Consider the following 24,419-nt stretch of genomic DNA (forward strand, 5'->3'; position numbering starts at 1 on the left):
GTTGAAAAGGATATTACTTTCCATTGGACTTTTCTAAAATATGGTGATGGACAGTAATTTGCAGTTTGTATATTATTATAGCGTCTAGCTGCTGTCACTAACTGGTCACTCAGTAGGTTATCTGCTGAAAATACTGTGACTACTTGCTAGGTGTCTGTTGGGGCATATTCTGGAGTTATGGAATATAGCATATATTTATTTCAACAGCAACCACTCTTCAGATCTGAATATCGATTGTCAGTTGAATTTAAAATGCAGCTCAGAACAATGGTCTTCCTGGAGCTCCAGACTGAGGTTGGTTGCAAACCAGGAAGCACCCCATTGACCTGAGATGTCTGCATATGCATGAATGCAGTTCAGAGACAGCGGTGATTATCATTCAATTTAGGGTGTCTGGAGTATTGGTGTGAAGATCTAGGTGTTTGAAAATTATATATAACTCAAAGGAAGCATTATGAAAGCATTGTAACTATAGAATTATCCTACTGTTACCTTTGATCTTTAGCATATAAAAATGTGATGTAATGTTGGGTCAGGGAGCCTCTCTCCAGAGTGACTCCAAATATTTGTGTATGTCCAGTAAAGGCTTTTATACCACCAGCTGCAGATCTCTCCGGTGGCTTTCGTTGACAGTCACTACAGAGTCTACTGTGAGTTTTAATATGGTTCTTGCTTTATGTAAATGTGAAATTCAAAATAATTGATCAGAGTTTGTCTGCCTTACTCTCCATTGCAGCACAATTCTTATAATCCAGAAATACATATCCTTTCAATATCAAAGATACTATTGATTGTGACATTGTGTTAGCCTGCATTTAGTTGATCAGGGGCCTGTTTTATTATATCATCAATTCGATTGGATGAATGCAAATATGTTTTACACTAGTGTATGCATATGAAATGTTAGGATTTTTTTTGAGAAATATCCCAATTTCCTAAAGCTAGAAATCAGTCTAATGATATATTGCGAATTTTGCAAAGTGTTTTGCCTTGAATCACTAGGGCCAGCCTTCCTTTAACATTCAAAGTGCTCCACACGATGGTAATCAAACAAACATTGATAATGAGCCAAAGCCCTTCTAATGGGAGAAGAGTTGGTATTTAAGGAGAGACAGATGCCGAGGTATAAGGAGCCAACCCCATTTCCAGTTGCTGTACCTGAAGTCGCTTGGAGTCAGTGAGTACAAGATTCACTGGGACTTGGCAAGTTAGGATTTTGGCAATGTGACCAGCTAATTTTACCTGACCTTAAGTTTATTGAGTCATATATTTGTACAGCACTAGAACGGGTCCTTCTACCTACTATGTTCATACTGCCTGTTACACTTACCCACACTAGTCCTAGTGACATGTATTAGGTCCATAGCCTTGTATGTCTTGATAATCCAAGTACATGTATAGATGCTTTTTAGAAATTGTGAGAATATCTGCCTCAATCATCTCTTCAGGCAGTCCATTTAAGACTGCCAGGAAAAAAAAATCTCCTTAAAATTGCTACCTACTCTATCGATCCCCCCCCGCTTAATTTTAGATACTGCTATAATGTCATTCTTCAGGTCCAAGAAAAATAAAGCTAGAAAGTGAAAGTTGAGGGGCCATACAGGCGATCACTGTCATAGTCATACTTTGTTGATCCCAGGGGGAAATTGGTTTTCGTTACGGTTGCACCATAAATAATAGTAATAGAACCATAAATAGTTAAATAGTAATATGTAAATTATGCCAGTAAATTATGAAATAAGTCCAGGACCAGCCTATCAGCTCAGGGTGTCTGACCCTCCAAGGGAGGAGTCGTAAAGTTTGATGGCCACAGGCAGGAATGACTTCCTATGACGCTCTGTGCTGCATCTCGGAGGAATGAGTCTCTGGCTGAATGTACTCCTGTGCCCACCCAGTACATTATGTAGTGGATGGGAGACATTGACCAAGATGGCATGCAACTTAGACAGCATCCTCTTTTCAGACACCACCGTGAGAGAGTCCAGTTCCATCCCCACAACATCACTGGCCTTAAGAATAAGTTGTTGATTCTGTTGGTGTCTGCTACCCTCAGCCTGCTGCCCCAGCACACAACAGCAAACATGATAGCACTGGCCACCACAGACTCGTAGAACATCCTCAGCATGGTCCTGCAGATGTTAAAGGACCTCAGTCTCCTCAGGAAATAGAGACAACTCTGACCCTTCTTGTAGACAGCCTCAGCCATACAGCTTGACCAGTCGAGTTTATTGTCAATTCGTATCCCTAGGTATTTGTAATCCTCCACCATGTCCACACTGACCCCCTGGATGGAAACATCCAGAAGACGACAGAAACATGAATGAGATGGTTAACAGCAGATGGATTGACATATGGTGGTGATAATGTTGGAGGCAAGTTGGATAGTCCTTGATAATTAAAATATGATATCAGATACTCAGTCCCAGGTAAATAATACGCCATGGTTGCAATCAGTCTAGTCCAGCCTATGACAGAGAAAATTATGAAATAGAAAGCTCTGAAATCCCAGTGGTTATCAAAACAAAATTTGATTTCTTCAAGACTGGATGTTGGACTAGCTGTCAGACAGCAAAGAGATGTTCTTTGGGTCAGACAAGGTAACAGTGAGCCAGAGCTGGCCTTCCAACAGATACATCTCATACTTGATGTTTTTTCTGAGGATGTAGATGACGATCAGAGGAGACAACATTTCTGGTAATTTATGGAAGTAACCATGTGGCGTCGTGATGGGGAAAGGAGAGGTCAGTCATCTAACTTGTGACTTGTTAGATATAGAGTGGAACCAACTGAAGAAGCACACCCAACTAAATAATGAAGAGACTGATGAACCCTGTGAAAGTACATTGGATCAACTACTTTTTTCCCTTTGTTGCACATCCTGAAATTGTGGATACGGCCCAGTCCTTCATGGGTAAAGCCCTCCCTGTCACAGAGCGTTGTTGCAGGAAAGCAGCATCCATCATCAAGGACTCCCACCACCCAGGCCATGCTCTCTTCTCAATACTAACATCAGGAAGGAGGTACAGGAGCCACATACTCACACCACCAGATTCAGGAACAGTTATTACCCCTCAATCATAAGGTTCTTGAACCAAATGGGATAACTTCTCTAAAGTTCACTTGACTCACCATTGAAATGTTCCCACAGCCCATGGACTCACTTTCAAAGATTCTTCATCTCATGTTCTCAATATTTATTGCTTATTTATTTATAATTATCTTTTTTCTTTCTGTTTGTATTTGCACAGTTTGTTGTCTTTTGCACACTAGTTGTCCACCCTGTTGGATGCAGTCTTTCATTGCTTCTGTTATGGTTATTCGATTTATTGAGTACACCCACAAGAAAATGAATCTCAGCATTGTATATGGTGACAGATATGTACCTTGATACATTTATATTGAACTTTGAATATTCCCAGAAGACAATTGCATATTTATGATAATTACTTAGTTTCAAAGAATTGTTCAGTGAAAATGCATTTATGTCCTCCTATTAGGAAAATAATTCTATTTCATTTTGTGAGGTGATAATTCACAATAGCATTTCTTTAATGTATAATTATTTTGCATTTAGCATCAGCAGTTGCCCAGATCATGCTTGATTTAGTTGAGGAATTATTACATAAATGATTATGTCGTTTGCACAGATGGTAAACAGCAGTGCATCTCCACAGCAGGTGCTGCAAGTGCAGTGACTTGTATTGCAGCACGAATTCATTTAATTTATGTAGAATGTCTCAGATTCTGATGGTTTCACAGCTGTACTGCTATTGAGAACAAATGTTTTCATCTTTATTATCTCTCCTGACCCCTTCCTGCATTTTTTAATATAAAATTGCATCGACCTGTACATTACTGGAAAATTACAGATGATACTTTTCCTTCAAATTGAATTGCTCATTATTTGTACTCATTTTCAATCTCTTTTCCTGACCCCCACCCTACCTCATTCCAAGTAACCTTTTTGAGTCAAGACTCTAGTACTTCCCGTTTCTACCTCCGACCCAAGATCCACAAACCTGTCTGTCCAGGTAGACCCATTGTCTCAGCTTGCTCCTGCCCCATCAAACTCATTTCTGCATCCCTCGACACTGTTTTATCCCCCCTTGTTCAATCCCTTCCTACCCATGTTCGTGACACTTCTCACGCTCTGGATTTTTTCGATGATGTTAAGTTCCCTGGCCCCCACCGCTCTATTTTCACCATGGATGTCCAGTCCCTATATAGTTCCATCCCCCACCAGGAAGGTCTCAAAGCTCTCCACTTCTTTTTGAATTCCAGACCTAACCAGTTCTCCTCTACCACCACTCTGCTCCGTCTAGCAGAATTAGTCCTTACTCTTAATAATTTCTCCTTTTGCTCCTCCCATTTCCTCCAAACTAAAGGTGTAGCTATGGGCACCTGTATGGGTCCTAGCTATGCCTGCCTTTTTGTTGGCTTTGTGGAACAATCTATGTTCCAAACCTATTCTGGTATCTGTCCCCCACTGTTCCTTCGCTACATCGACTACTGCATTGGCGCTGCTTCCTGCATGCATGCTGAGCTCATTGACTTCATTAACTTTGCCTCCAACTTTTACCCTGCCCTCAAGTTTACCTGGTCCATTTCCGACACCACCCTCCCCTTTCTGGATCTTTCTGTCTCTATCTCTGGAGACAGCTTATCTACTGATGTCTACAGACTCTCACAGCTATCTGGACTATTCCTCTTCTCACCCTGTCTCTTGAAAAAATGCCATCCTCTTCTCGTAATTCCTCCGTCTCTGCCACATCTGCTCTCAGGATGAGGCTTTTCATTCCAGGACGAGGGAGATGTCTTCATTTTTTAAAGAAGGGGGCTTCCCTTCCTCCACCATCAACTCTGCTCTCAAACGCATCTCTCCCATTTCATGCACATCTGCTCTCACCCCATCCTTCCACCACCCCACTAGGAATAGGGTTCCCCTGGTCCTCACCTACCACCCCACCAGCCTCTGGGTCCAACAGATTCTTCTCCGTAACTTCCACCACCTCCAACGGGATCCCACCACTAAGCACGTCTTTCCCTCCCTCACCCCTCGCTTTCTGCAGGGATCGCTCCCTACGTGTCACCCCCACCCCTTCCCACCAATCTCCCTCCCGGCACTTATCCTTGTAAGCAGAACAAGTGCTACACATGCCCTTACACTTCCTCCCTCACCACCATTCAGGGCGCAGACGGTCCTTCCAGGTGAGGCGACACTTCACCTGTGAGTCGACTGGGGTGATTTACTGCGTCCGGTGCTCCTGATGCGGCCTTCTATATATTGGCGAGACCCGACGCAGGCTGGGGGATCGTTTTGCTGAACACCTACGCTCTGTCCGCCAGAGAAAGCAGGATCTCCCAGTGGCCACACATTTTAATTCCACATCCCATTCCTATTCTGATATGTCTATCCACGGCCTCCCCTACTGTCAAGATGAAGCCACACTCAGGTTGGAGGAACCTTATATTCCATCTGGGTAGCCTCCAACCTGATGGCATGCACATTGACTTCTCTAACTTCCGTTAATGCCCCACTTTCCCTTTGTACCCCATCCATTATTTGTTATTATTATTAATTTTTTTTCTCTCTCTCCTTTTTCTCCCTCTGTCCCTCTCACTATACCCCTTGGCCATCCTCTGGGCTTCCCCCCTTTCCCTTTCTTTCTCCCTAGGCTTCCCATCCCATGATCCTCTCATATCCCTTTTGCCAATCAACTTTCTAGCTCTTGGTTCCATCCCTCCCCCTCCTGTCTTCTCCTATCATGTCGGATCTCCCCCTCCCCCTCCCACTTTCAAATCTCTTACTATTTCTTCTTTCAGTTAGTCCTGATGGAAGGTCTCCGCCCAAAAAGTCGACTGTACCTCTTCCTATAGATGCTGCCTGGCCTGCTGCATTCACCAGCAATTTTTATATTTATCACTAATTGTTCTCTTCCCAGTGGTTAATGAAAGTTAAGCCCTCAACATTTGCTCTGAAACCGTGGAACACCAGTATCCAAGTTGCAGGATAAAGTAAACCCAATTCAAGAATTAGGAAATTAATTTCATTTTAATCTTAGCTCAACTTGACAGTCAATGATTTTAATATCACACAGGAGTCAATTGTGGTTAGTAGTTGTGCACAAAAACACCTGACATCTCATGTAAGCCTTACTCTATAACAATAAAAAAAAATTGAGTCTGGTGTCTGTAAGATTATCAATATGTGTTTTTGTATGAATGTATATTATATGCAAATAATACTGGCAATCACTATGCAGGGATGATCTGAGATTTCTGAATAGTCTAATCTGCTAAAACAAATAGAAATTTAAAAAATGTGTACAATTTGTTTTAAATTGAGACATGTAAATTATTCAGAAATGCATGAAATATCTATGTTTTTGCCAAGGAAAGCAATGTCTTTTGATGTCTCTGATCTGGCTGTAACACAAGATCGCATAGCTACATGACTGTGAATTAACTGTAACTGGGTGTAACCCTTTCCTGAAAGACAATTAGAACTAAATTTTTCCTTCAGCAGCACTGCATTATGTTTTAGTCTTGTGGAAAAGGCTGAACTGTGAGCCAGTTAGTATTGTCTTTTCTTACAGCTTTAGACAAGCTAAGTTTAAAATGTCACATTCTAACAGGGTAGGTGTTTCTTTCTGCTGTTGTCTATTAGTAGATTGGGAGTTTAACCCCAGGGAAGAACATCTATGGCGGTTACTTGAACTAAGAGGTAATTTTGTGACTGAGTTTATTTCCAAACAAGGCAGTAGATGCAGGGATGCACTAATGTCTCTGATGAGCCTAACTTTGAAAAGGAGCTTTATCCTCATTGGGTTCAGGGATGTGATTGTGAATTTAGCCACAGTAGATCTTTAGTTCAAATGTTTTCATCTAGGTGTTCTTCTGCATGGATTGCCTTGAACATATAGTGTAATCATTCAGGTTTATATAAAGTAGATTTTAAATGATTTTCTTTGGGGTATTATTTATTATCCTGGAAATTTATCATGTCTGCTTTATTAGTCCTGAAGGCCTATTAAAAAAAGTGAGGCCACTGCAAGTGCAAATTGTGTACAGATTTTTGAAACGAACAAACAGTAGCTATGATTGGCTTTTTTGTGTTTTCTTGTATTAATGAGGTAGGAAGTGCTTCTTTGTTGTTTTAGGATTACTGAAATTCATTATCCATTTAGGCTGATAGTATTCTCTGTTTATGGTTGGTAAAACTACGCAAAATCAGTTGGTCACAAGAAATGATCTGCAACAGTGTGTGTGTTTTGGGTGCAGAAAACAAGATGCTGCTTTGTGCTTCAAATATTTTTGGTTCTTGAAAGATTTGGGCAGTAAGTATGTAAAGTAATATTTAATGTAAGTTTTTAAAATAAAGCATGCAGCAATCAAAGATATAGAATTACAGATTAATGAATTTTTAGTTGACTGATTAAGTGTCAGATGAATGGAAGCACAGCGAAATGAACAAGACAGGAATGCCAGGCAGATGACATGCTCTAGTTGCCGTAGGCGTGCAGGTAGAATGATGAGACTGACAGAAACCAGAGTTGTTTTTAAGTGTTTGCATCATTGATTCTGAGCTATATAACTGTTGATGCATCAGGTAGAGGATGAGTTACTGAATAGTTTGATGCAGTAGGCAGTTACATCTCTTGAGTTAAGTAGATTTGGATGGTAGTCAGCGACTCAAGTCTGGCATACTCTATATGATAATCGTGATGTGAACAAAGGCAACTGAGAAGGTGGGTGATCTGATCAGGGTATCCTGGTTCAGGAGACGGTTTGAAATAGATGGATTAAAGGGAGATAGTAAAGTCAGAGATGCAGATAGCTGTCCTGACTCATTCTCTGGTCTTGTCACTTGGTTTCTCTCATTTTTTCTGGTCAGAGAATCGTGATGAAGTCAGTGGACAGTTGACCAATTGTTGCATATGTCTCTGTTAAGACATGCAAAGCCATAAACGTACTTGGGCTTGGAACAAGAGTTATTTAAACAGCTTCATGTAATTCAGTGGAAAATGTGGTTTGTGCCTTTTGGGATACCAGCAGTGGGGCAAATGTAGATGGGGCTTTTTGTAAGCAGGGCCACAAGTCCCACTGATTAAAAGAAAATATATGACCATCAAAGGCTCATTGGATCATCTTGCCCTGTAACTGTGAACATTGTATAAAAAAATGAAATAACTTAAAAATGGGACTGTTTTAAAAATGCAGTATCTGCCAATTGCCTGTCACCTGTTCCTGAAGTCTGACCATTAAACTCTAGGTTATTGAAATAATTTTTTTTTTAAAAAAGTGTCCAAATTCCCAATAATTGGCTGTGTTATATCTTTGAAGGTAAATATTTCCCATTCCCTTAGGTTAGGAAGATGGACACATTTTCTTCTTGTCCACTCTCAAAACCAATATCCTTCACTGTGTCGGCTGTGTCTGAAACATGGACATATGTCTCTATGTCGTAAGAGTAAAGTCTGGGAGGAAGGTCATGGCAGTAATTGTATTTCAAAAAATCTTAAAGCTCATCACACCTGTAATAGCTCTTTGAAATTGCTCTGTGAGAGTCAATGAGAGACCTGTTTCCACTCAGGATGAACCAAGTTCAAGTTTATTGTCATTCAGTACACTTAGATACTGCCAAATGAAACAATGTTCCTCCAGATCAAGGTGCTCAACAGATAAAGTAATATTACCCCAATAAAGTAACAGGTAATAAGATGAATTTACAGCACAAGTTAAATAGTAAAGAGTGTAACACTACTGGCATTTCATACTGTACGTGATGAGACTTAAATGGTGGCAGGGAGTTCAGTAATCTCATGGCCTCAGAGAAGAAGTTGTTTCCCAGCTTGATGCTATAGTCCTAATGCTATCGTACATCCTACCTACCTGAGGAGGGTGGGGGGGGGGTGTCGAAAAGATTGTTGGATGGATGGGAGAGCCCTGAGTATGCAGCGCTCCTGGTAACTATTTCTAACAGGCAGAAAAGAGATTCTGATGATCCCCTCAGCTTCCCTCTCAATCTTTTGTAGGATCTTGTGGTCAGATGCCTTGCAGATCCCCTACCAGACGGTGATACAGCTGTTCAGGACATTTTCAATGGTGGTCCTGTAGACATTTGTTATAATAACGGAAGGGGGTGTGTAGCCTCACTTGCCCCAATTTCTTCAGGAAGTAGAGATGTTGCTCTGCTTTCTTGACTAAAGAGGTGGTTTCCAGATGAGATCGTCCGTTATGTGCACACCTAGAACCTTAGCGCTCTAAGTTTTCTCCAAGGAGGAGCCATGAATGTGCAGTGAGGAATGGTCAGCCTACACCTTCCTAAAGTCCACAATTATCTCTTTGGTCTGGCCCACTTTGAGACTCAACTTGTTATGCTTGCACCATTCTTTTAGCCGCTCTACCTCCTCTTTGTGTGCCGTCTTGTCTTTGTTGTTGATGGGTAAGCAGGGTGAGGATGAATACTCCTTTTTGTCCTCGCGATTCGCAGCCCCACCTGCATTGCCTTTGTGGCTTTTATGGGGGGAAAAAAAGCATGAGGTCCTGCATCAGAGTTTTTCCTGGCCTTTCAACATGGAAAGTTTCTTACAGTGTGGGAGTGTTGGCAAACCTAATGTTTCTCGATAGTTCTATGTGCAAGCCGTTTCTGGAAAAAGATCTGTGTAGTGACCTGAATGGCAGGCAGTAAAGGTCATGCTTTCAGGGAATTTAATTTTAAATGTATGCTTTCAGCTTGTCCAATTTTGTTTAAAAATAACTAGTATTGTGAATTTTAATGATGTCAGATAGGGTTGGGCCTCTTCACCTGGCCTGTTGCACAACTTCTGCTTTGTTAAAGTAATCCATTGCCATAAACTTGTGTGAACATGTAAACATACAGTTAATGATTTGACATATTTGGGTTAACTTGCGCACAAGACAGTATTTTCCAGGTACGCCAGAGTCTGCAGCCCTCCCTTATCCTGCTGATACCCCCTCCATCCCCACCACCAAAACATACCAATGGCAACTAATAGCAGAGCCCAGTGTAAAAATACCTTTACCCTGGATACTGCTTCAAGGTGTTCCAGAAATAGAGCACCAGATATCAAGGTGGGGTCAATAGGGTAGGTTAAGGCTATGCTGATTACTTATAATATTCTGGCCATCTATTTTCAGTTTTTGATTGTTTTTTTGTGTCTTTTTATAAAAGTAACCCCTGCACTCTCTTCATGTTGACATTTTGTATAAATTCCTGTGTATTGGATCTGCCTATGAAAGTTTGTAGTCGTGTCCTCCTGCCAAATATGAAGTTGCATTTTAGCCAGAGAGTGTAATTACAGAATGACAAGTTCACAGAGGCAGTTCCCATTCTAGACGTAGGCATGTGAAATTTAAGTGAGGGGGAAGGGGAGTAACAGGAGTATACACAAGATATAAAGCTGAAAGGCTTCAAATTCTCCAAAGATCAGACTGTACCTCTACTTCTCAGCCGTATTGCCCGAATCATTTTGGTTCTGAATCACTATCTCTTTGCTTTGGTTCCATCAGTCTTAATGAACTTAAAAGTATGAAGCAGACTGCAAATTGGTTTATATAGGATAATGAAACCTTGCACAAAGGCTCAAATGGGAATTTTTATCATAATGTTGCAGAAATAAATTCAATTCAAGTTTAATTGTCATTCAATTATATACATGAATACTCATGAATACAGCCAAACAAAACACTGTTATTCTGGGATCAAGGTGCAAAACACAGTACCAACAGTCACACACAGCACAAAGCACAAGTAATTATGCAATAAAAGAATCTCAAAATTCGTGTCATCAATCCACAGTTGATCATAATAGAGCCCGCCTCCCACTGAGCGGATACTGGGTTCAGGGGGGTGGGGGGCAACATGGACTCCACCCTGTATGCCGCACCACACCACCTCCAGTGAAATGCACTGGCCCCAATGCCCGCCCCCCCCCACCACGACATCATGGCTTGAGTCCCGTCCTCGCATATACAACGTAACAAGCAAGTATAGAATACAACCACACAAAATATCTATGTATATAGTCCAGACCGTTCAGTCGACCACAACAGAGCTTGTCTTCGGCCGAGTGAGAGGGCAGCACTGACTCCGTCCCGGATGCCGCGCCACACTGCCCCCTAGTGGAGTGCACCAGCTTTGACACCTCTCCTCTCTTGGCCACGAACAGGCGACGCCGTTGCTGAAACCCCAGTCCTCACCTTGACCAAGGCTACGTAGCTCCCCTGCCATTCGCCCCTGCTCTCAGCCAATAAGTCAGTGAATCAAATTTGCGGGATACCTTATTAACAATATCTGAAAGGGTCTTGCGATCACAAGAAAAGCGACCATGATGGCCTCTCGCCATTAGACTTGTAAGCCTTCATCGACTCAGGCAGCAGCACGTTGTGCAGCTCCTTCATTATCTTGGCCAGCGAGCAACTCGCTGATGGTGCAGACCTGCAGTTCTTTAAGTTCTTGTATAAGCAGGACCTTGTGATCATTGGAAATGTGTTTAAATAGGACGGTAGCACCTTTTGTTGGCCCCATAGAAGCTGCTGCAATTGAACAAGCCACCATATTACTGGAAGGGTAATAAAGCATTTTAGAACATTACATCTAAATAAACAAAGCCTTTGATCCAATGTACAGGCTATCAATATATGTCTAAATCAACATTATTTTTTGAAAATGTATCTTCTGGTATAATTTCATAGAGGAAGTAATTGAGGGTCATTATTGGAGACCAGTTATAAATATCTGGAGACAACAAAAACTGTGATTTCACTTTTTGTTCCTTACAATCAAATAAGCAAGAGATTGAACTATTTTGATGACATGAAACATTAGCAAGTCCAATTAATCAATCTATAGACTTAAAAAAACTATTTTTGGAAAAACTCTAGATGTAAAATGAGTTTTTTTTTCAAAATTTCGAATTTTGACGACTCCACCTAGAATAGTCATGGAAACTGGTTCTGTAGCGAGTCTTAAAAGGTAGATTGGCAGGTACCTGAAGATGATCTTGAAGGTTTATGGACTTTGAAAAAATAGAACTGGGATTACCGTAACAATTTCTCTAAAGCGACATCACAGTCATGATAAACAGAATGGCCTCTCTGTTCTGCATCTTAAAATTATTTAAAATAAGTCATAGATTCATAACTGATATTTTCTGTGATATGGAATTTCCAACAGCTGTGGCTTAGCTGGAAAAATGCACCCAGAATGTGTGACATAAATTCACACATTGTGCAAAGGTAAAACTCATTAACCGAAAGCTAAAGGTATCATCTACTGTGAATGAGCACAGTACTGTGAAAGGGCAAGAGGAAAAACTCACCGTTTGAACAAGCCTGAGGAAAATCATTAAGTGGATTGGTGTTTGCAAATGATAGCTGGTTGCTGCTGTCTTCAATTAACACTTTAAAAGAAAAACTCGCTGCTCTGTTTCGACTCTCATACTTCTAGAACTGCAGTTCACATTACACTCAATGCAGTAATTTTTGAAGTAATCACTGTTGTGGGAAATGCAGCAACCAATTTGTACACAGTATTCCACAAAAACAGCAAGATGGAGTGATTAAGCTCTACATCATATTACTAACTTGACACATTTGTTAGTCTCAATTTCAGGTCACAAGAGCTAAGTAAGCAGGACAGTTACCAAATTCACACTAATTAAAACTGCACTATTGAAACAAGGAAGCTATATGTGGGTCAATTGCTGGTTGCCGCAGTACAGATGAGCCAAAGCAAATTCCTGTGATTACATGAATCTGTGCATGTAGTGATCTGCAAATCGTGCTTATGAGTGCACTTGGCATAAAAACACTGTTGTGATGTTGTATCTGTCTAGTTTTGAGCAAGAGAACTTTCAGTTCAGCTTAAAAGATTCAGCTTGTTGCCACACAGACTACAAATCATTTGCAACATGAGCTGATCTCCATTCAAAATGCAACTTAATTCATGCCATATGTAAATATACATATGTGTAAACATGTGAAGTTAACAATGCAAACACATTTAAAGAAAGAAATGCTCTTTTTCCCCCGGACACTACTGTTTCCTCCCACAGTCTAAAGACGTACCGGTTTGCAGGTTAATTAATCATTCTAAATTGTCCAGTGATTAGGCTAGGATTAAATCGGGGGTTGCTGGGTGGTGCGGCTGGAAGGGGCTAAAATCGTCAACAGTGAGTTCACAAGCATCCCATGTTTTATATACATAGAGGAGTACATGTCCTCCCTTGGTTATTAAAGGGTTGTTATAAGATGTCTGCAGCTGGCCAAATACTTGATTAAATGTGTGGGTGATCATAAGCTGGGGAGGACCTGTATGAGGATGTTATCTGTATTGTATTTGGAGTTAGGTATTCTCATATATGTGAAAATTAGTGAAGTCTTGTTATTAAGTGGATGGATCAAAATCTTTTTAGCCTCTTTCCCCACTCCTCTCCAGTCCTGATGAAAGGTCTCTGCCTGAAATACCAAGAGTTAATTCATTTCTGTAGATGCTGCCTGACCTGCTGAGTTCCTGCAGCATTTTGGGTCTGTTGTTCTGGATTTCCAGCATCTGCAGAATCTTTTTTTTTGTACAGATTGCAGGTGATCTATTCTCATGTTGCTGATGAAGTTTAGAAGCATTGAGCACCTGTGCTCTGCAAAGGTTAGAACAAAATGATGAATTATTCTAGAATTGTCACATAAATTCAAACTAACCCACTTCCATGTTTAATAGGTTTGAGTTACTTCTGGCCAAAACAGATTTTATTTAAATTCAATTATATTTATTTCAATTGGGTTAGGTATTTGCTTAACTAATCAGAAGAGTAGCATTGGTGGAACACAAGACAGTGTTAACATTTCAGGGTGATGATCTTTCATTAAAGGTTGTCGTTTCTGTTTGATAACCTCTTGTCAAAGGCCATTGCAGTAAAATATATGTCAATTAACATTTTGTCTGCATACCATATATAAAGCAATATAAATTGTATAACTATTGATAGAAATTGGATTCTACCTATCAATAATCATAGTCATAGTCATACTTTATTGATCCCAGGGGAAATTGTTTTTTGTTACAGTTGCACCATAAATAATAAATAGTAATAAAACCATAAATAGTTAAATAGTAATATGTAAATTATGCTAGGAAATAAGTCCAGGACCAGCCTATTGGCTCAGGGTGTCTGACCCTCCAAGGGAGGAGTTGTAAAGTTTGATGGCCACAGGCAGGAATGACTTCCTATGACGCTCTGTGTTGCATCTCGGTGAAATGAGTCTCTGGCTGAATGTACTCCTGTGCCCACCCAGTACATTATGTAGTGGATGGGAGACATTGTCCAAGATGGCATGTAACTTGTACAGCATCCTCTTTTCAGACACAACCGTGAGAGAGTCCAGTTCCATCCCCACAACATCACTGGCCTTACGAATGAGTTTGTTAATTCTGTTGGTGTCTGCTACCCTCAGCCTGCTGCCCCAGCACACAACAGCAAACATGATAGCACTGGCCACCACAGACTCGTAGAACATCCTCAGCATCGTCCGGCAGATGTTAAAGGACCTCAGTCTCCTCAGGAAATAGAGACGGCTCTGACCCTTCTTGTAGACAGCCTCAGTGTTCTTTGACCAGTCCAGTTTATTATCAATTCATATCCCCAGGTATTTGTAATCCTCCACAATGTCCACACTGACCCCCGGATGGAAACAGGGGTCACCGGTGCCTTAGCTCTCCTCAGGTCTACCACCAGCTCCTTAGTCTTTTTCACATTAAGCTGCAGATAATTCTGCTCACACCATGTAACAAAGTTTCCTACCGTAGCCCTGTACTCAGCCTCAATTGTGGGGATACTGAACATTGCTGGCGATTCTAAACTGACAGAATTCACAGCTGATAGGAAAAGAATCTTTCAAGGTGAATCTATTCTTCCAAAAAATATAGCCTAGTTCTCAATTAATTTGTTTTAGACAGTTAATCCAGTGAAGCTGATTGTAAACAATCTCTTGTATGTATTACTGGCATGAATTCAAATGCAGTGCTTTTGGCAGCAGTTTCCAAACTGCTAATTTTATAATCATATTAACTATCTTAGGTCATACTTATTTGATATCTGCAATAACAATCAAGATGAAATTTAGAAATAATCTGAAGTTATTCATATCAGTTAATACTTAATATTAAGTTCTGTTCTTGGTTATTAATATTCTGTTTGACTATGATTTTCAACCTTAGTCATAAGCTCCATTGTTCTGCCAATTTCATACCCCTTTCCTCCCCCGCATTCCCAGGCAATTATAAACTCAAACTGAACAACACCATCCAGAAGCTCAGCGTGCTGTTAAGACTACTGATTTTGTTAATCTCACATCCTTCCATTAAAAAGCCACTTATGCAAAATCACCCACCTCAACTCCTACGTCAGTGTGCAATGCCAAAATGCTCATCCATGCACTTGTCACCACTAGATGTGACTAATTCAAAGGCTCCCAACAGCATAAATACCAATTTATCCAAAATGCATGCACTCTTGGGCTATCCAACAATATAGCCAATATTGCCACTGGTCTTTCCTAACAACGGTTTTCAGCATATTTACCTATCATCCTTGGTATGTGGGAGTCAATGGAACAAATTGCCTGTCAATAATTCATGTCATTATTGAATGGCTTATTAACATGCATATTGGTATGAGACCAGAATTCATACCAATTAAGAATGACATGTCTCTCCTTAGACATGAAAAAGTGAACCGGTTAAGAATAGATGACAAACATGCAATTAAGTAACACTCTTCTTGCCCCTTTCAAGGTGTATCAAAGTTTAGCATGATGGGATATCATGGTTATTATCCAAAATAACACAATTTTTAGTTTGTACACAGTCATTTCATTAAATAACTGTCGTTCTCAATAGTTTGAGAAATAAGACTATGATTTTCTAAGAAATATAAATTATCTTCTGCTGGTAATGTTCAAAGTGAAATCGAAATTTCTTGTGGAAATGTAGTTAAGTTTTAACATTTATTGCTGTTAGAAGTTATGTTCATCAATGTGTTGGGAAGTGGAAATTTTTATTTTAGGTACTCAGTTCTGCAAGTAGGTATGTCTCAAAGAACTTTGATCACACGTCAGTGAAATGAATCTGTTAAAATGCATTTCAGAAAGAGCAATAGCAGTCAATAAGCAATAGGGATCATTCATACCAACAGTCTCACCACCATGACAACCAATAGGATTAATGCACCATCCAGTCTCTCACTTTTCCTTTCTAAATTACAATAAGATAAAGTTCTATATTGTGATTGTTACTCTCAGACTTTTAACCAATGAGTCATAGCCAGCAAACATCAGCAGTTTTTCTACATGGTCTATCTGCATCTGTTGGCAGTTAATAATGGAAGGTTTATTCACTTGTACTTTTGATCTGAAGAATATTGCTTGACCAGGAAGCAAATATGCAATGGAAAAATAATCTGAGATAAAGAATGATTAACTTTGGGCCTCTTAAATGCACTTGGTATATATTGTCATCTTAGCATATATTAACATCTATTTAATAAGGTTTCCATTGCAAAACTATTATTTTGAGTATAATCAAGAATCAGCAACTTGGAACATCACATTTTTAACTCCAGAGTAGATAAAACATCTTAAAATTGCTTTATGACCAATTGTTACAACAGTTAATTAAAATAATAGAGCTTTGACCTGCAGCCAATCGGACATTGGAAGTTTGGAGAGGAGGGAACTTCAAACAGAACCACTGTCAAGTATAAAAGGCAGGAGCAGTTCACGACAGCATAATAGAGCTTTAGCCAGCGTCCAGTCGGACTTCGGAAGTTTGGAGAGGAGGGAACTTCAAACTGGTCCACTGCCTGAGGATAAAAGGCAGGAGCGATCCACAGCAGTATAATACAGCTTTGACCAGTGGCCAGTCGGCATTTGGGATTGTTTAGTAAGAGCAAATTAAAGGTAGGGAGAAGCAAATGCAGTGGCCATCGTTGAAGTGGACGTAGTCAGAGTGGTGATCTTAAGGCTTTAGCTCATCGAGGCTTCAGCAGAGAGAGGCTTCACTCATAGGAAAAGAAGTTCAATTTTTTTTCCTTCTCTTTTTTATATCTGCTCGGCTAGAACAATAGAGATGTCAGGCAGGTCCTCTTGTGGGTTATGGGAAGGCAGGGAGACCTCCAGTATCCCTGACCGGTACAACTGTGAGAAGTGCTACCAGCTGCAGCTTCTTACAAACTGCGTTAAGGAATTGAAACTGGAACTAGATGAACTCCGGCTAAAGGAGTGATAGATAGAACATATAGAGAGGTAGTTACATCCAAGCTGCAGGACACAGGAAACCGGGTGACAGTCAGGAAGGGAGAAGGGGAAAGGGGTTAAGGAGCCAGTGGAGAGGGGGTGGCATTGGTGGAAAAAAAGTAACATCAAATCATTAGTAAGAGGTGACATAGGGTCGGAAGGTGTTGAATCATTGTGGGTACAGCTAAATAACTGCAAAGGTTAAAAAAAAACCTGATGCGAGTTGTGTACAGATCCCCAAACAGTAGTAAGGATGGCACCTACAGATTACAATGGGAGAGAGAAAATGCATGCCAAAGGGGCATATTACAATAGTTATAGGGGACTTCAATGTGCAGATAGATTGGGAAAACCATGTTGGTGTTGGATTACTGGAGGGGGAATCTCTAAAATTCCTATGAGGTGACTTTTTAGAGCAGCTTGTGGTTGAGCCCAGGAGAGGATCAGCTATTCTGGTTTGGGTGTTATGCAGTGAACCAGAATTGATTAGCGAGCTTAAGGTAAAAGAATCTTTAGGGAAAAGTGATCATAATATGATCAAACTCACCCTGAAATTTGAGAAGGAGAAGCGAAAGTCAGATATATCGGTATTACAGTGGAGTAAAGGGAATTACAGAGGCATGAGAGAGGTGTTAGCCAGAGATAGATGGATATAGATATGTCCCAAAAGAGGAAGAAGTATTCTAAAGAAAGATGAGAAGTGGAAGTCAACATAAAAGCCAAAGAGGGCACAAAATAGTGTAAAAATTAATGGGAGGTTAGAGATTTGGGAAGCTTTTAAAATTTTGCCTGACAGATCTTTGGAAATATTTGAAGAAATAACAAGCAGGATAGAGAGAGGAGAATCACTTGATGTTGTGTACTTGGATTTTCAGAAGACCTTTGACAAGATGCCACACATGAGGCTGCTTAACAAGTTACGAGCCCGTGGTATTAAAAGAAAGATTCTAGCATGGACAAAGTTAGTGGCTGATTGGCAGGAGGCAAAGAGTGGGAATGAAGGGAGCGTTTTCTGGCTGGCTGCCGGTGACTAGTGGTATTCCACAGGGGTCTTTGTTGGGACCAATTCTTTTTACGTTATCTGTCAATGATTTGGATGATGGAATTGATGGCTTTGTTGCAAAGTTTGCAGACGATATGAAGATGGGTGGAGGAGCAGATAGTTTTGAGGAAGTAGAGAGGCTACAGAAGAGCAGGCAGATTAGGAGGATGGGCAAAGAAATGGTAGATGGAATACAATGTCAGGAAGTGTTTGGTCATGCACTTTGGTAAAAGAAATGAAAGGGTTTATTATTTTCTAAATAGAGAGAAAATACAAAAACTGAGATGCAAAGGGAGTTGGGAGTCCTTGTGCAGGATCCCCTGAAGTTAATTTGCAGGTTGTGTCTGTGGTGAGTAAGGCAAATGCAATGTTAGCATTCATTTCAAGGGGATGAGAATATAAAGGCAAGGATGTAATATTGAAACTTTAGAAAGCACTGGTGAGGCCTTGCTTGGAGTATTGTGAGCAGTATTGGGCCCCTTATCTTAGAAAAGATGTGCTGAAACTGGAGTGGGTTCGACGGAGGTTCACAAAAATGATTCCAGGATTGAATGTCCTGTCACATTAAGAGCACTTGTTGGTTTGGACCTGTATACACAAGAATTCAGAAGAATGAGTGTTGACCTCATTGAAAGCTATTGTATGTGGAAACGCCTTGGTAGAGGGGCTGTGTAATGGATGTTTCTTATGGTGGAAGAGTGTAAAACCAGGAGACACAGAGGACGCAGCCTCAGAATAGAGGGGTGTCCTTTCAGAACGAAGAGGAGGAATTTCTTTAGCTAGAGAGTGGTGAATCTGTAGAATTCTTTGCCACAGGCAGCCATGGAGACGGAGTTTTTATGTATATTTAAGGCAGAGGTTGATAGATTCTTGATTGGTCAGGGCATGAAGGGATACAGGGAGAGGCAGGAAATTGGGGCTGAGAGGGAAATTGGATGAGTTATGATGAAATGGCAGAGCAGAAGTGGTGGGCCAAATGGCCAAATACTGTTCCTATATCTATTGTCTTCATAGTTAAAATTAAGCAATTATAAAGGTGCTGCTGGTACTACAACAATCATGAATAGCCTATTGTTTCCTTGCATAATTAGTGAGACTTCACCATTAAAATTTCCACAAAAATTAAAGCAATTGTTTAATTCTTATTTAATCATAAAACATGGAGGCAGAATTAGGCCATTCAGCCCATCAGGTTTGCCCCACCATTCCATTATGGCTGATATTCCCTCTCAACCCCAATCTACTGCCTTCTCTCTGTAAATTTTGATGCCTTACTATTCAAGAACTAATCAACCTCCACTTTAAATATACCCAATGACTTGGCCTCCAGCCTCCTCTGTGACAATAAATTCCAGATCCACCAGTACTAGCTAAAGAAATTCCTACTCATCTCTGTTCTATAGGGTTGTTCTTTACTCTTTGTACTGTACATCGGGAAAAAATAATTCTTTTATATTATTGACTAGCTTACTTTCGTATTTCATCTTTACTCTCCTAATTGATTTTTAGTTGCCTGCTGTTGTTTTTTTAAAAGCTTCCCAATGCTTTAGCTTCCAGTAATTTTTGCTATATTGTATGACCTCCCTTTTGCTTTTATACTGTCTTTGACTTCCTATCAGGCATGATAGCCTCATCTCCCTTCAGAATGCTGCCATTTTTTTTTGGGATGAAGTGATCCTGAACCTTCTGAATTATTCCCAGTATCTTCATCCCTTGCTGCTTATCCATTATCCCTACTAGTGTTCTCTTCCAATCAACTTTGGTCAGCTCCTCATGCCTCTGTAATACCGATACATCTGATCTTAGCTTCTTCCTCTCAAACTGCAGGGTGAATTCTCTCATACTATGACCACTGCCTCCTAAAGGTTCCTTTACTTTAAGCTTCCAAATCAATTCTGGTTCATTACACCAACACCAAATCCAAACAACACACACAAAAATTGCTGGTGAACGCAGCAGGCCAGGCGGCATCTATAGGAAGAGGTACAGTCGACGTTTCGGGCTGAGACCCTTCGTCAGGACTAACAAATCCAAAATTGCCTTTCCCCTTTTGTGTTTAACCAGAAGCTGCTCAAAAAAAGAAGCATCTTGTAGGCATTCTACAAATTTCTTCTCTTGCATTGCAGCTTGACTTTCCCAATTTACCCACATTCTGAATTCTCCATGACCATCATGATATTGTCCTTTTGGCATGCTTTTTCTATCTTTTGTGGTAATTTGCACTCCACATCCTGGCTACTGTTCAGGTTCCTGCATGCACAAACGTTGTACCTTGCATGAGGGATCTTTTCCCTTGCACTTTCCTAGATTTATGCACAAGGATTCTACATCTTCTGATCTTTTGTCACTTCTTTCTCATGATTTTATTTAATTTTTTAACCAGAAATGCCTCTGCCCACCTACCTGTCATTTCAATACAATGTGTGTCCTTGGACGTTAAGTTCCCAGTAGTGATCTTTCAACCGTGATTCAGTGATACCCATCTTCATATCTGCCAATTTCAAACTGCCCTATAAAATCACCTATCTTATGAAGTGGTAGCTGGTGGTAGACCTGAGGAGAGCTAAGGTACCGGTGACCCATTTCCATCCAGGGGGTCAGTGTGGACATGGTGGAGGATTACAAATACCTGGGGATACAAATTGACAATAAACTGGACTGGTCAAAGAACACTGAGGCTGTCTACAAGAAGGGTCAGAGCCGTCTCTCTTTCCTGAGGAGACTGAGGTCCTTTAACATCTGCTGGACGATGCTGAGGATGTTCTATGAGTCTGTGGTGGCCAGTGCTATCATGTTTGCTGTTGTGTGCTGGGGCAGCAGGCTGAGGGTAGCAGACACCAACAGAATCAACAAACTCATTCGTAAGGCCAGTGATGTTGTGAGGATGGAACTGGACTCTCTCATGGTGGTGTTTGAAAAGAGGATGCTGTCTAAGTTGCATGCCATCTTGGTCAATGTCTCCCATCCACTACATAATGTAGTGGGTGGGCACAGGAGTACGTTCAACCAGAGACTCATTCCACCGAGATGCAGCACAGGGCGTCATAGGAAGTCATTCCTGCCTGTGGCCATCAAACTTTACAACACCTCCCTTGGAGGGTCAGACACCCTGAGCCAATAGGCTGGTCCTGGACTTATTTCATAATTTACTGGCATAATTTACATATTACTATTTAACTATTTATGGTTCTATTACTATTTATTATTTATGGTGCAGCTATAACGAAAACCAATTTCCCCCTGGGATCAATAAAGTATGACTATGACTATAAGTATACTCCATGTATTCAAATATGATACCTTTGGTCTTGTATTCACCAACCTTTTGTCTCCATGTTGCCTGAAATTAAATTCTTAGACCTTTCAAAACATTTTGTCTTGTTCTTTGTTCTGAAAGCTTCCATAACTACTTCTGCACTCTCATCCTCTTTTACCTTACGCATACATTTCCAAGCTGTTGAACCCACACCCCTCCCCACCTACTTAGATTAAAGCCACATCCACAGCCCTAGTTATGTGATTCGCCAGGAGCCTGCTCCCAGCATGGTTGGTTGAGGTGGAGTGTGTCCCACTGAAACAGCTCTCCTTCCCCAATGCTAGTTGCCAATGTCCCACAAATTCAAACCCCACTTCTCCCACACCAATCTTTGACACTTAACTCTCTGATTTTATTAACCATATGTCAATGTGCATGTGGCTCAGGTAACAGTCCAGGGGTTATTATCTTTTTTTGGTTCTGTGTATTAATCTAGTCCCTACCTGTTCAAATTCCTTCAGCAGAATCTCTTCCTTTGTTCTTCCTGTGTTGTTGATACCCACATGAGCCACAATACTGTATCATTCCCATCTCGCTCCAGATTTCTTAAGGTCAGATGAGATGTCCTGAACCAATGCACCAGGCAGACAACACAGCCCTCACGACTCTCAGTCCAAGGCTGAATTATTCCTTCATTAGATAGATAGATAGATGCTTTATTGATCCCAAAGGAAATTACAGTGGCACAGCAGCATTACAGTGCACAGATATATAAATATTAGAAGAAAAGTAGAAAGAATAAAAAATAAATTACCTGAAACAGTCTAACAGGAGGGGGTCATCACTCCCTGGGTATAGGCTGACTCATTATAAAGCCTAATGACTGAGGGTAAGTATGACCTCATATAGCACTTTTTGGAGCAGCGCAGTTGTCTTGGTCTGTTACTAAAAGAGCTCCTCTGTTCAGCCAAGGTGGCATGCAGAGGGTGAGAAACAACATTTTTTTTTAACTTTAAAGGCTGAAGTTAAGGTTATGCCTTTTCCTTCTAAATTTCAGGCCACTTTGAGAAATTTTTCAAAACATTCCGATCTCTACGCTGACAAGTCAAACTGTTGCATGACAAGACTTGATGAAGATGAGAAGTGACACAGTAGTGTGTCCCACTGTCATGCAATCCAGACAACTAGGTTTGATCCTCATTTTTAGATGCAGTCTCTGTGAAATTTACGTATTCTCCCCTTTAACTACTTGTATTTCATCTCAGTGTGTTCTGCTTTCCCAAACATCCCAAATAGATTGTGCCATAAATTGTACCTATTGTTGATGGGTAGGAGGAGAATGAAGATGTGCTCTTTGAACATCTGAGAGGGGAATAGGTTAAATGGAAAGAATCAAATTTCAAAGTAAGTTTGTTATCAAAGTACTTGGAGTATGTGTCACCTTATTTATTGGGATACAGTATTGATTGGCCCTTCAAGCCACACCATCCACCAATCCCCTCATTTAATCCTAGTTTAATCACAGAACAATCTACAATGACCAATTAACGTACTAACCGGTACGTCTTTGGACTGTGCGAGGAAACCAGAGCTCCCAGAGGAAACCCACGTGGTCACGGGGAGAACGCACAAACTCCTTACAGGCCGCGGTGGGAATTGAACCCGGGTTGCCTGTACTGTAAGTGTTGTGCTAAACACTGAGTGACCGTGCCGCTCTGAGATTCATTTTCTTGCAGGCATTCACAGTAGAATAAAGAAATACAATAGAGTCAGTAAGAAACTACACACAAAGACTGACAAGAAAACAACATGCAAAAGTAGGAGAATGGGACTGGGAATGTTCTGAGAGCTGTCATAGAAATGATGGACAAATGCTATATGCATTTTCAAGTGAAATGTATGTAGTAGGAGTGGAGCACAACACGACTGCTGGGATGGTTGGATATTTGATTGCTGAAATTAATCATTATCTTTCTACTTTAATATCTTATTTATTAAGCATCACTGTTTCTAGTTTTTTTTGTTTCAAGTCTCTGGAATGAGACCTTGACCCAAGCCTAATGATCACTTATACAATATATACTGTATAATTGCTGGACAAAATCATTTCTCACTAGCAAAGATTTAATTACTTTACCTTTGTATTCAGTGATATTACCATTGTTGAATTTAATGCTATCAATATCTTGCAGGTTACTGTTGACCAGTAATATCATCACTTCACTCTTTAACAAAGGAGGAAGACAGCAGAAAGGAAATTATAGACTGCTTACTCTGACCTCAGTGGTTGGGAAGATGTTAGAGTCAACTGTTAAGGATGAGGAGATGGAGTACTTGGTGACTCAGGACAAGATAGTACAAAGTCAGCATGGTTTCCTTCAGGGAAAATCTTGCCTGACGAGCCTATTGGAATAATTTGAGATTACGAGTAGGATAGATAAAGGGGTGCAGTGGATGTTGTATATTTGAACTTTGACAAGGTGTGATGTGTGTGGCTGCTTACCAAGTTAAGAGCCCAAAGTATTACAGGAAAGTTACTAACATGGTTAGAGCATTGGCTGGTTGGTAGAAAATAGCAAGTGGGAATGAAAGGGTCCTTTTCTGATTGGCTGCCAGTGGCCAGTGGTATTCAGCAGGGGTCAGTGTTGTGACCACATTTATGCTGTGTATAAATGATTTAGATGATGGAATAGATGGCTTTGTTGCCAAGTTTGCAGATGATATGAAGATTGGTGGAGGGGCAGGTAATGTTGAGGAAACAAGATGCAGAAGGAGTTGGACAGATTAGGAGAATGGGCAAGAAAGTGG

The 24,419-nt window shown here is 40.6% G+C and overlaps 1 protein-coding gene across 4 annotated transcripts in view; it reads left to right on the forward strand.

The window, feature by feature from the left end:
* The window catches only part of cttnbp2 (cortactin binding protein 2), a 158,360-nt gene that overhangs the window by 23,486 nt on the left and 110,455 nt on the right, over positions 1-24,419 (forward strand). The window lies entirely within an intron of this gene.

This window comes from Mobula hypostoma, chromosome 9 (genome assembly GCF_963921235.1).
Source record: "Mobula hypostoma chromosome 9, sMobHyp1.1, whole genome shotgun sequence".
Lineage (NCBI taxonomy): Eukaryota > Metazoa > Chordata > Chondrichthyes > Myliobatiformes > Myliobatidae > Mobula > Mobula hypostoma.